Source organism: Sorex fumeus, unplaced genomic scaffold (genome assembly GCF_029834395.1).
Source record: "Sorex fumeus unplaced genomic scaffold, SorFum_2.1 ptg000028l, whole genome shotgun sequence".
Lineage (NCBI taxonomy): Eukaryota > Metazoa > Chordata > Mammalia > Eulipotyphla > Soricidae > Sorex > Sorex fumeus.
In genome coordinates, this window is record NW_026606085.1 from 7,983,176 (window position 1) to 7,993,486 (window position 10,311).

Genomic DNA, 10,311 nt, shown 5'->3' on the forward strand with positions numbered 1-10,311 from the left:
GCGGCACACACGGTGGGCCCCACTCAGCCACGAGACTGAGCCACAGCAGGACCTTGTTAGGGAAGCGGCTGCGGGGGCTGTGGGGAGGGACACTTATTTCCCACCTGGATCCGGACCACTGTGCTCTCCAGCTCTCCTGGCCAGGAGAGGGTGCAGCCTCCCCGACCTGCCCCGGTGCTGGCCTGGACTCTGACTGGAGCAGTCCAGGCAGACGTGCGGGGCGTCTCCTCTTGGTGGGAGAGCTTCAGGCGGCAGCAGCTGAGGGTGCAGACCTTGAGGCTCGGGCTGTTCTGGGCCGCACACTGAAGTGGCAGGAAGGTACCAGAAGCTCCCGGTGTCCTGGCAGGAGATGAGGGGGCCTTGGATAGAGATGGCAGGGGTGGCCAGGAGGAGATGCTAGGGGCCCGGGGGTTGGCTGGGGGATGCTGGGTACAGCGGGTGGGAAACGGGGGCCCAGCACATTCGAGAGGGTGTGTGGGCTGGAGTACAGTGAGCTGAGGAGAGGAGATGCTCCAGAGTGCTCCAGGTGAGGGGATGGAGCTCTGGCGAGTGGCCTGGGGGGAGTAGCACTGGGGAGGGGGGGCTGCAGCTGTGGGGACAGCACTGGGGGAACACTGCACCCAGGGGGACGGGGCACTGGGGGAACTGCAGTGATGGCATTTCTTTGAAAGCCAAACAGAGACTCCAGTGGAAGGAAGAGGAGGAAGACCCAGGCTCAGCAACTAAATGCTGGTGCACAGGGACACGTGGATTGTGCCTTGGAACTGTTTAAGTGTCTGTGTCTACGTATGTGCTTGTCGGAGGGTCTGTGTGCATGTACATGGGAGTGTGCACACACAGAGCTTGTGTGTGTGAGCGTGTTGTGTGTGTGCGTGCGGGTGTGCGTAAGTGTGTGTGCATGTATAAGTATGTGCATATGTGTGTATGTGTGCATTTGTGGGTGCGCGTATGTGCACGCGCACTAGTGTGTGTGTGTGTGTGTGTGTGTGTGTGTGAGAGAGAGAGAGACTCTGGGCTCTATGCAGAGAAGTCTGATTGCTCTGCATGGCTGTTTCCTCCCAGTTGGCTCCCCAGGAAGCTCTGATAAGGCGTCTCTGACCTCCCTTGGATGAAGAGCTTTAGTCCCTCGTCACCAGCCTCTCTTCTCTAGCAGGAAGGCCCAGCTGTGGCCCTGACCAGTGCAAGGGCACCAACCCCTCTCTCCAGAGAAGAGGCCAGTACTGGTTCTGGCTGTCCAGGACTTGGCAGAGCTGTGCCCAGGCTTGGTGGGGATAGGGTGGGCAGGGGCCAGAAGCCAGCTGGGCTCAGACCCAGGAGTCCTTGGGAGGCACCTGCACCTCACACCCAGGTGTCCTCTCACCTCAGCTTCCTGTGGGCTGCCAGGAGCCACCAGGCCTCAACTTGCGACAGTATCACCTAAACGCAGACACCAGGACACATCCACTGGACTGTCTCACTCTCAATCTTATTGGGGAACTGGGAGAAGCACACACGGAAGACGTGAGGCTTGGAAAGGTGTGGGTGAAGATGGAGGAGAAAGGGTACGCATGTGGGCATTTGTTTGCGTTTTTGTTTAGGGTCGAATGGATTTTGGCCTGAGATCCTAACTGAAACCTTTGACAGTGTGTCCGTGGAACCACGTAAGGAACATACCCAAGTCATGGTTCCCAGTCTGGCTGCAGCCCCCAGGAACAGCTCTGGGGCCTGAGGGTCTCTCTGGCCTTGCTCTCTCTGAGGCTGTCCAACGGCACAAGGACGCTCCCCAAGCAGCACCCGCCCCATGTGGCCTGCTGCTTCTCTTAAGGCCCAACACACTGACCTGACGCCTACACGCGGCAGAGTGACCTCGTTCAGGACTCATGTGTGAAGCCATGACCCACTCATCATCCTTATCAAGGAGCCTGTGGGGGTGTCAGATGTATCCTCCCCCAACTTCCTAGTGGGGAGCAGTTAGTTCAAAGAGCTGATTAATACTCTGGATAACATATTCCAAAATACCTTAGAATTCACACTGTTAAGAAGAAACAAGGAACTTTTTGAAAAAAACATTTTTTCAGGTCATCCATCCCCGGCCACTTTTTTTACCTTTTCCTCTCCCTGATTGACCAGACTTGTGTGGTAAACGACTGGGAGCCACCATCCACTTCCTTGGTAGGCTGGAAAGTGGCCCCTGAGCGTGGAACTGGAAACATTTCCCGAGGATGACCAAGAATAACCCCCAATGTGTACCCACTCTGGTCTCCCCACGTTCTCAGCGAAAGGGGTTCATCTGGTCTGAAACCCACTTGGATCCTAGAACATGGCGGGTATATCCGTCCTGCACGGGATCCAGCCGTCACCCTCGCCAGGGTCTGTAGGAGTGGTAGCCACTGCCCTGCTGCTTGTGAAGGGAACTGGGGAGGAGGAAGCTGCCCCAGGTCACTGCCCTCCCGCCATGGTCAGCCCAACCTGGGAAGCTAGGATCAGGGCCTGGATGATCTTAGTGCACTAGAGGAAAGGTTTTGCTCCCCTGAAACACGAGCCAGCCCATGAACTCCCTCCTGACATCCTAAAGGAAACCCATCACACCGGCCCAGCACAAACTGGGCTCGGGCCTTGCTTGGGTGAGTTTGACTTTTGACCACCACTTGTGGCCAGAGGCCGCGATCTGCGCTCTCTCCGGTTCAGCAGCAGCACTGCTCCCTGCACACTCATAGCCCAGCAGAGGGCCCACGCCAGGACCCCAGAACCCATTCCGAGCACCATGGCTCCTCCTGCCGAGGGTCACAAGGACCTCATGACACGCATGGTAGGGGTGTCACCTCACAGGGTCCTGGGTGGAAAGCATGGCCAGTGTTTCTGGCAGTGGACTCGACACTGACCTCACACTTCCCCTGTCAGACCCTGAACTGGACAGGGCAGAGACAGGTGGGACAGGAGGCCTGGTTGGAGGGAGAGGAGGGTGTGCAGGAAGGGAATAGGGTGTGGGGCAGAGAAGAGGAAGAGGGTGTGCAGGCAGAGAGGAGGGTATATGTTTTTCTTTTCTTCAGCTAATGATTATTCATTCCTGTTCTGTAAATCTGTGTTTTCTGCCTTTGCCTTCAGAGCGATTTCCTTCATTTTCTGATGTGAACCATTTGGCAACAGATGCATGCATGGTGGTTTTGCATTCTCCTTACTGGAGGTTTGCCAAGACTCTGGGATCAAGAGCTTTATTCCCCTCCCCCACCCTCAATTTCATAAACTTTTGTTTGTGCTTTTGGACCACCCCTGGCAGCACTCAGGCCTTCTTCCTGGGCTGCTCAGGGACCACTCCTGGCAGTGCTGGGAATTTAAGCCCAGCCAGTGGCACACAAGGCAAACATCTAAAGCTCTGCGCTATTGTTGGACCCCCATTCCATGCACTTTTCGCTATGATTTTGATCACCTCAGGTTTCCCTCCCATTCCCTCTCCAGGCCTCTAGACCAACGGGCACGTCTCAGTTTTAGCGATATTCTGCTTTTCTCTGGTATTCTTCCCTTTTCCTCAGCTTATGATTTCGATGATCTCTTCAGCTTGCTAGCAAGTGTTCGGGGCTACTGTCCCCTCCCAGCCAGCTCCTCCTCGAGTTTTTGTCTCTGTCTTGACTTCACGTCCTCTGACTCAGTAGGACTCTGTGTTAAGTGCTCTCAGATGTTTGCCATGCTGCTGTCGAGTTCTGCCCTGCATTTCACCTAGCTCAGGCTGGCATTCCCCCAGGACTATCCCTCCTGTCACCTCTTCCCTTCTTTTCCTGCATGTCTGCATTGTTACTGCCTATGGGACCTGTCAGCACGGCCTTTCAGAGACTCTGCATGCTGTTGACTTTGCTCTGGCAGCTAGTTACTGGGCTGCAGAGACCTCCGTGACACCCTCTCTGGTGAGCAGCATTAGAACCTGGGCTCAATCCCTTCAGTGTACATCATTACGCTCTGCCAGGATCCTTCCAGTGTGAGCCAAACTGCTGGTACCGGGCACCGCTCTGACACCAGAGCTAACAGCCTACCACCCCCACCCATCCTCATGGTGCCAGTTAGACATGAAGAAAGGGCACCAAGGCTTCTGCAGGGAGCAGACTTGTCATCTTCATGGACAGACACCTCTCCCTTCTGTCTGCATGTACACACTTGCATACTAACTGTACAGGTGTGCGTGAGTGTGCTTGTGGGGGTCGGTCTGACCCGGCCACACTTTCACAGCCTGAGGCCAGATCTTTTCCAGAGTGTTCTCCAGAAGTCCTTGGACGCTTCCTGTCTGCATCACCTTGTCTATTCCTGTCACTGAAATTGCCCGATCTGGTCTCTTGGCCGCAGTAGTGAGATCTTAGAGGCCACCCAACATGAACGCATATTGTCCACCCATAATTTCTGAGTAGTAATTCTCTGGAGATTCCATTTCAACAATACACAGAAATCTGATTAGGAGTAGAAGCTGAAACTTGTGCTTTGTCTTGGTTCTGGTTGTTGTTGGGAAAACTGAGTTGACACATCTCCCTCAATGGACAGAATCTTGGATGCCCCCTATACCCTGTGTGGCTGGACTGGCCATCCCTCGTTCTACCTCACTCTGCTGGGAACAAGTTCTGCTGAGTGCATGCAGCAAACCCCACATGACACAATCAGCAAGATAGAAAGTCAGGGGCCTGTTTCCAGAAGAGGAAAGCACCACTGCAAGAAGGCTTTGATTATTTCGGTCTCTCAGCATTCAAGCAATGAGCTTAAAATCACAAGTCAAGCAAAAATAAGATAGGAGAGAAGGGTCGGTCTCGAAAGAAAGTCGGGAATGCCATTGAATGGTTTTGTATTCAGACCACAAAACCACTGTCCCTTGCTAACCCTGACTGTGGAAATATCCCTCTGCTTGCTATCAGCAGCCTGTGCCAGGCTTACAAAACTTCCCAGAATGAGACGCTTCTCTGGTTTTCCCTTTGAGGGAGTCGCTTTTCTTTCCATGACAGACAGAATTGTTAGGGGCAAGGTGGGAGTGTCTCAAGCAAAGAAAGGAAAGAGCTGGAAGGACCTGGACCCAGAGCACGAGGCAGGCCCTTCAGAAACCAGCCTTTCTTATCTCTAACCTCCTTTTGCCATTGGCAAGAACACACAGCGCCTCTGGGAGCCCGTGGGCAGCGCTTGCGGTGGCGGCCACTGCCCGTCAGCAGGCCGGTCAATGGGAGCACTCAGGCTTTGCCAAGCCCCAGCAGACCGAACGAGGGGTCGATCCAGGGTGAAGCTGGGTCAGGTGCAAGGGATTTTTTTTCTTTCCCTTGAGAGAACAAGAAACCGGCACTGGCTTCCCTCTGAATAACAGCTCAGCAAGTTCTTCAGCACACGTGATGAATAGGTCTCTATCAGGCTTTATTTTCACCAAACAAAGTCATCCGGCTCCTGTCTTTCCCAGCAGGGCAGTGGAAGGGCAGGGCAGGGAGATGTGGGCAGCTGGACACGCCTAGGTGCTGGCTCCACGGGCTGGTCTGCAGACAAGCACTGATGCCCTCCTGTGAAAGGAGGAAAAACCGAGCACTGGGACAGTCCAGGTCCCCCCCAGGCTGTAGGAGGTGCTTGCTAATGATTTTACATTTCTTAATCAGAACACAATCTTATAAGATAAGGACCATTTGCATTTCTTAGATGATGAAAGAGAGACTTGAAAGTAGCTTGTTTGCTGACAAAAACGATAGTGACAAAGCCAGATTGGAAACTAGTTTTGTCCAATTCCAGTGCCTGTCTCCATGTTATGGAAAGTTCTCCTGAAGGACGCGAAGCAGTGTGTCTCTCAAAGTAACATCTTTCTACCTTAGCTGGTCATAGCAGTCAGACTGGGGCATCCACCTCAGATCCTGCCAGACTTCGCTGAAGCTGGGAACTTCCTGTTTCCTGCATCCTCTTCCCTGCCAGCACCTGCCGGGCACCTTAGCCGCAGGGAACAGCCTTCCTAGACCCCAAGGCTGAGCTCCGTGGGTGGCTGCGGGCAGAGCCCCTGAGTGCCGTGGCTGCCCACCACAGCGGGAGTGAGTCACTGCCTGGCCCCAGCACAGACCTAGGGGGATGTGCGAGCGCATTCCGTTAGCAGGGGCTGACAGAGTCACGGGGAGCCCTCTAGGCACACCTGTGTGGAGGCTCAGGGTCAGGACCAGTCGCTCTAAAGCAAGCAGGATTGCCATGCTGGAAAGGCAGACTTGTTCATCCTGCTTCAAACTGCAGAGCTTGGAACTTGTCTGGGCAGCGGCCAAGCACGTCCGCCCAGAGCGTCCCCACTGCGCCTCCTCCCCACCTTCTGCGGCAGTAGGTAAGGGCTTGAGTGGCACCTAGCATCTCCTTCTGTTTACTCCTGGAAGTGAGATAGATGAGGCATAAGCATACTCCCAGATCCTCTGAGGGTCTCTTCACAGTCTTGTTCAGAACTGTCCTGCCAGGAGCTGATGTCTGGCTTCCAGTGTGGCCTATCCACTTCCTGGAAGCCCACAGGCCATCGCAGAGACACAAAGCATGCAGAGGCAAGGGAAAGTTCTGGAGTGTCCATTGTCCCTGTGCCCAGTGCCCCACCTGCAGCAGCAGAGAACTGGGGATGCCAATGTCAGAGGGAGGTGGTGTCTGTGTGTAGACACAGAGCATCCTGGGATGGGCTGGATCTGTGGGACGCCTGGAAGCAGGGGATGGAAGGGGATCCACTCTTTGGGGGACATGGTCCCAGCACAAAGCCCCACAGAGGGACGAGCTGGTCACATAGTCATTCCTGCATGCAGGAAAGAACTAGGTCGGGGCTTCTGGCCTTTGGGGGCCAGATTCCCTCATGCTAAACCCTGACTTCACGAGTGGGCACTTCAGACTAATTGGCACCTAAATCTCACAGACACACAATTGGAACCCATTGACGGCAACTTTCAGCATGGCTTATTGCACAGTCTCAGATGGGGATGTTCTTCGAGGCTGTGGGGCAGCCGTCTGAGGGCCAGGAAGAGGGGCAGAAAGAGGTTGATGAGGAGGAAGAGAGAAGTGCAGGGGCAGCTCAGCCATGGACAGCTCTCCACAGGCGCTTCCACAAGTGACGCTCCTTTCCTACACCAGAACAGACCCAGAGCCCAGGGCCCCTCCTGCCCTCACCCCCTCACTGTGTCAGACTCTAACCTCAAGCCCCACCCCCACCCCATGCCAACACAGACCACAGACGCTGACCTCACTTCACTGCCAGGCTCCAGTTTCTTCTCTTCCTCATTCCCCAATGCCCTTACAAGGCTCAACACAAAGGATACTCATGGTGATCTAATTTGATTTCAAAGACTCCTAGAGTGAAAGATTTTATCTTAAATTAGGTCCCAGAGGCCAGAGTCTCAGACAGATCAGTGATTTATTAACCAAAATCAAAGCAAAAAAATAAAAATAAAATTGTGCAAAACTTGGAAATAAAGCAAGAAACCCTGTGTCAGAACCTCTGTGGTGACATCAGAGCATTTTCTTGGGAGCCCCCTGTGAGTCTCGAGGGCTGATTTCAGTTTCACGGAATATTTATTATTCATCAGGACTCAGATTATGCTATGCCAGGTACTAACTTATAGAAGATCAATAAATTGGGTGGAATCTCCACATGGTGGAGATAAAAATATTGAACGCCCAGGAAAAAGATTCCCTGAAACTTCCCCAGTGCCTGCGGGTGGGACCCTAGCTGCTGCATGTCACTGGGCCACTGTTCAATCTCCCTGTGTCTCCCTCAGGGCCTGCTGTCCAGCCCTCCCTGGCTTGTGGCACAGTCTTTATGCTCAATACCCATCTGCATGCTTTTCAACAGACCATGTCACACATCACAATGCTAGGACCATGCCACATGCCCAGCTAGCTACAACTCCGGGCAGTGTTCTGTGCTAAGGGCTCCGAGCATCGCCCCACCCTCATGACAGCCCGGTGAGGCTGGAGAGGGCCTGGGCAGAGCATGCTGGGCAACACGTGGGCTCTGGGCACTTCGTCCCACCCTCGAGGTCTCTACAAACCAGCGCACTGCAGGCCCAAGAAGCACTGTGTGCCCAGCCCTGTTATTGGAAGAGCATCCCTGCTGGCCCTTCTCTGGATACTGCCTGGAGGCCTCCCTCCCTGAGAACAGTGAAGAGCGAGAAGGGATAAGCTCCTTGGGAGCAGAGGCAGAGAGAGCAATCCCTTTTGTTCAGGCGTTCAGAGCTCTGTGAGGGGATCCACTCAAAACCCTTTATTTGGTGCTCCCTTCTCTATCTGAGCTGCCTTTTCCTCTAGGATGTGCAGCTGGCCTCCAAGCCATGGAGTAAACCTCCTGGTACTTATCTCGACTATTCTTGGGTGTTAGTCTCCTATTTTGTTACTTTATATTCCCCAGATGAATGCAATCTTTCTATGTCTGTCCCTCTCTTTCTGACTCATTTTGCTTAGCATGATACTTTCCATGTAGTACCACTTGTATGTAAATTTCATGACTTCATCTTTTCTAACAGCTACATAGTACTCCATTGGGTAGATGTACCAAAGTGCATGCTGAAAGTAGACTATAGACCGAACATGATTGCCACTCAATGCCTCTTTTGCAAACCACAGCACACAAAAGGAGAGAGAGAACAAAAAGGAATGCCCTGCCACAGAGGCAGGATGGGACGGGAGAGATGGGGGGTGGGAGAGATACTGGGATCATTGGTGGTGGAGAATGTGCATTGGTGGAGGGATGGGTATATTGTATAACTGAAACTCAAGCACAAAAATTTGTAAATCTACAACTGTACCTCATGGTGTTTCACTAATAAAAATTTTTAAAAATTATAAAATGAGGGCTGGGTCGATAGCACAGCGGTAGGGTGTTTGCCTTACAAGCGGCCAACATGGCCAACCCGAGTTCGATTCCTCCGCCCGTCTCAGAGAGCCCGGCAAGCTACCGAGAGTATCTCGCCCGTACGGCAGAGCCTGGCAAGCTACCCATGACGTATTCGATATGCCAAACACAGTAACAACAAGTCTCATGATGGAGACGTTACTGGGCCCGCTCAAGCAAATCGATGAACAACGGGAGGACCGTGATATAAAATGAAACCATAATGGAGTTCTGTGGGGATGTGGAGGTCACGAGGCCCTGCCCAACACAGCTGGGCAGCAGGAAGCTGACTGGGCACCCACTCAGTCCCAAATAGGGCAGACAACTGCCCCTTGTTCCTGTTGTCTGGGATCCGTCTGGCACGTCCCTATCTTCCTGCTTTTGTTTTTGATATAAGGATCAGGCAACATTTCATTTATTTTGAGGGTAGTAGGTCCAGAGATGACTCAAAGACATGACATAGTCCTAGGAGAGTCAAGGCCCGTGTTCCAGCCGGTGGCACCCTCGCCCCTGCCGGTGTCCTCCCTTCCCAGCTATTGCGGGTAGCCCAGAGACTCACTGTCCTGGCTCACCACTCCCCTGCCTGCACCACGTCCACACCCTGAGCCAGGACGCTCCTGGGGAGGACGAGCCAGATGAGCTGCACGAGAACATTCGCCAGACCCCAAATTTAAAGCCGAATTTGTCACGCCAAAACTCATGTGCTTTTAAAACAAGTTGTAGTGCATTGAGGCATTGCCAGTTTATAAGAGTATAAATGTTTTCGAGTTTTCGGTGTCCAGCTTAAGCATCTTGTTCCCTTTCAGCACTACCCCTGCCCCCACGTGCCCATGGTCACTGTCCCCTCTCTTGGTTTATTTTGCCCCACTTAAGTCTGGAACTTGGCTTTTCCCCCTGTCCCAAGACCCTTCCAGTTCCCACCACATGGCGAAAGGCAAGGTTTCCTATTTTCTGGTGGTCGATGAGGTTGCCACTGAGCATGTCCATCATCTTCTGCCCCTGCCCTCCTGGGCACTTGGATTGTGCCCAGGTCTTGCTATCACAGATGGTTGCAATAAGCAGAGCCCCACTCTTGCGAGTGAGAGGTTTGTGTTCCTGTTGAGAGGGAGGGGGTGCTGGTGCCACAGGAGACACATGGCTCATGCTTCCATTAATTTGGTGCTTTCCGGGGTGGGGGGGGCACCCTCTCACAGCTCTCCTGGGGTCTCCATCTGACAGCAGCTCTGTGCTGAGGTGTCTCTGGCTCTTCTCCCCATCTACGGGAGAGGGAGAGAACTGCAAGCAGTGCTCAGGAGTCATGAGGGCTGCTCCCAGAGTCTCCTTCAGCCTGATGTACGCCCACCAATGCAGTACTCCTCAGCCCTCGTCTGGCGGTTCACACAAACTGTGCAGAATTGGGGACTTAATTGGCCTCCACAGCAAGGCACGTGCTTCGGTCCTTGGAGATCTCCCCCAGTTCCGCTGCCCGTTTGTAGGGGCTGTTTCTGCTGCCA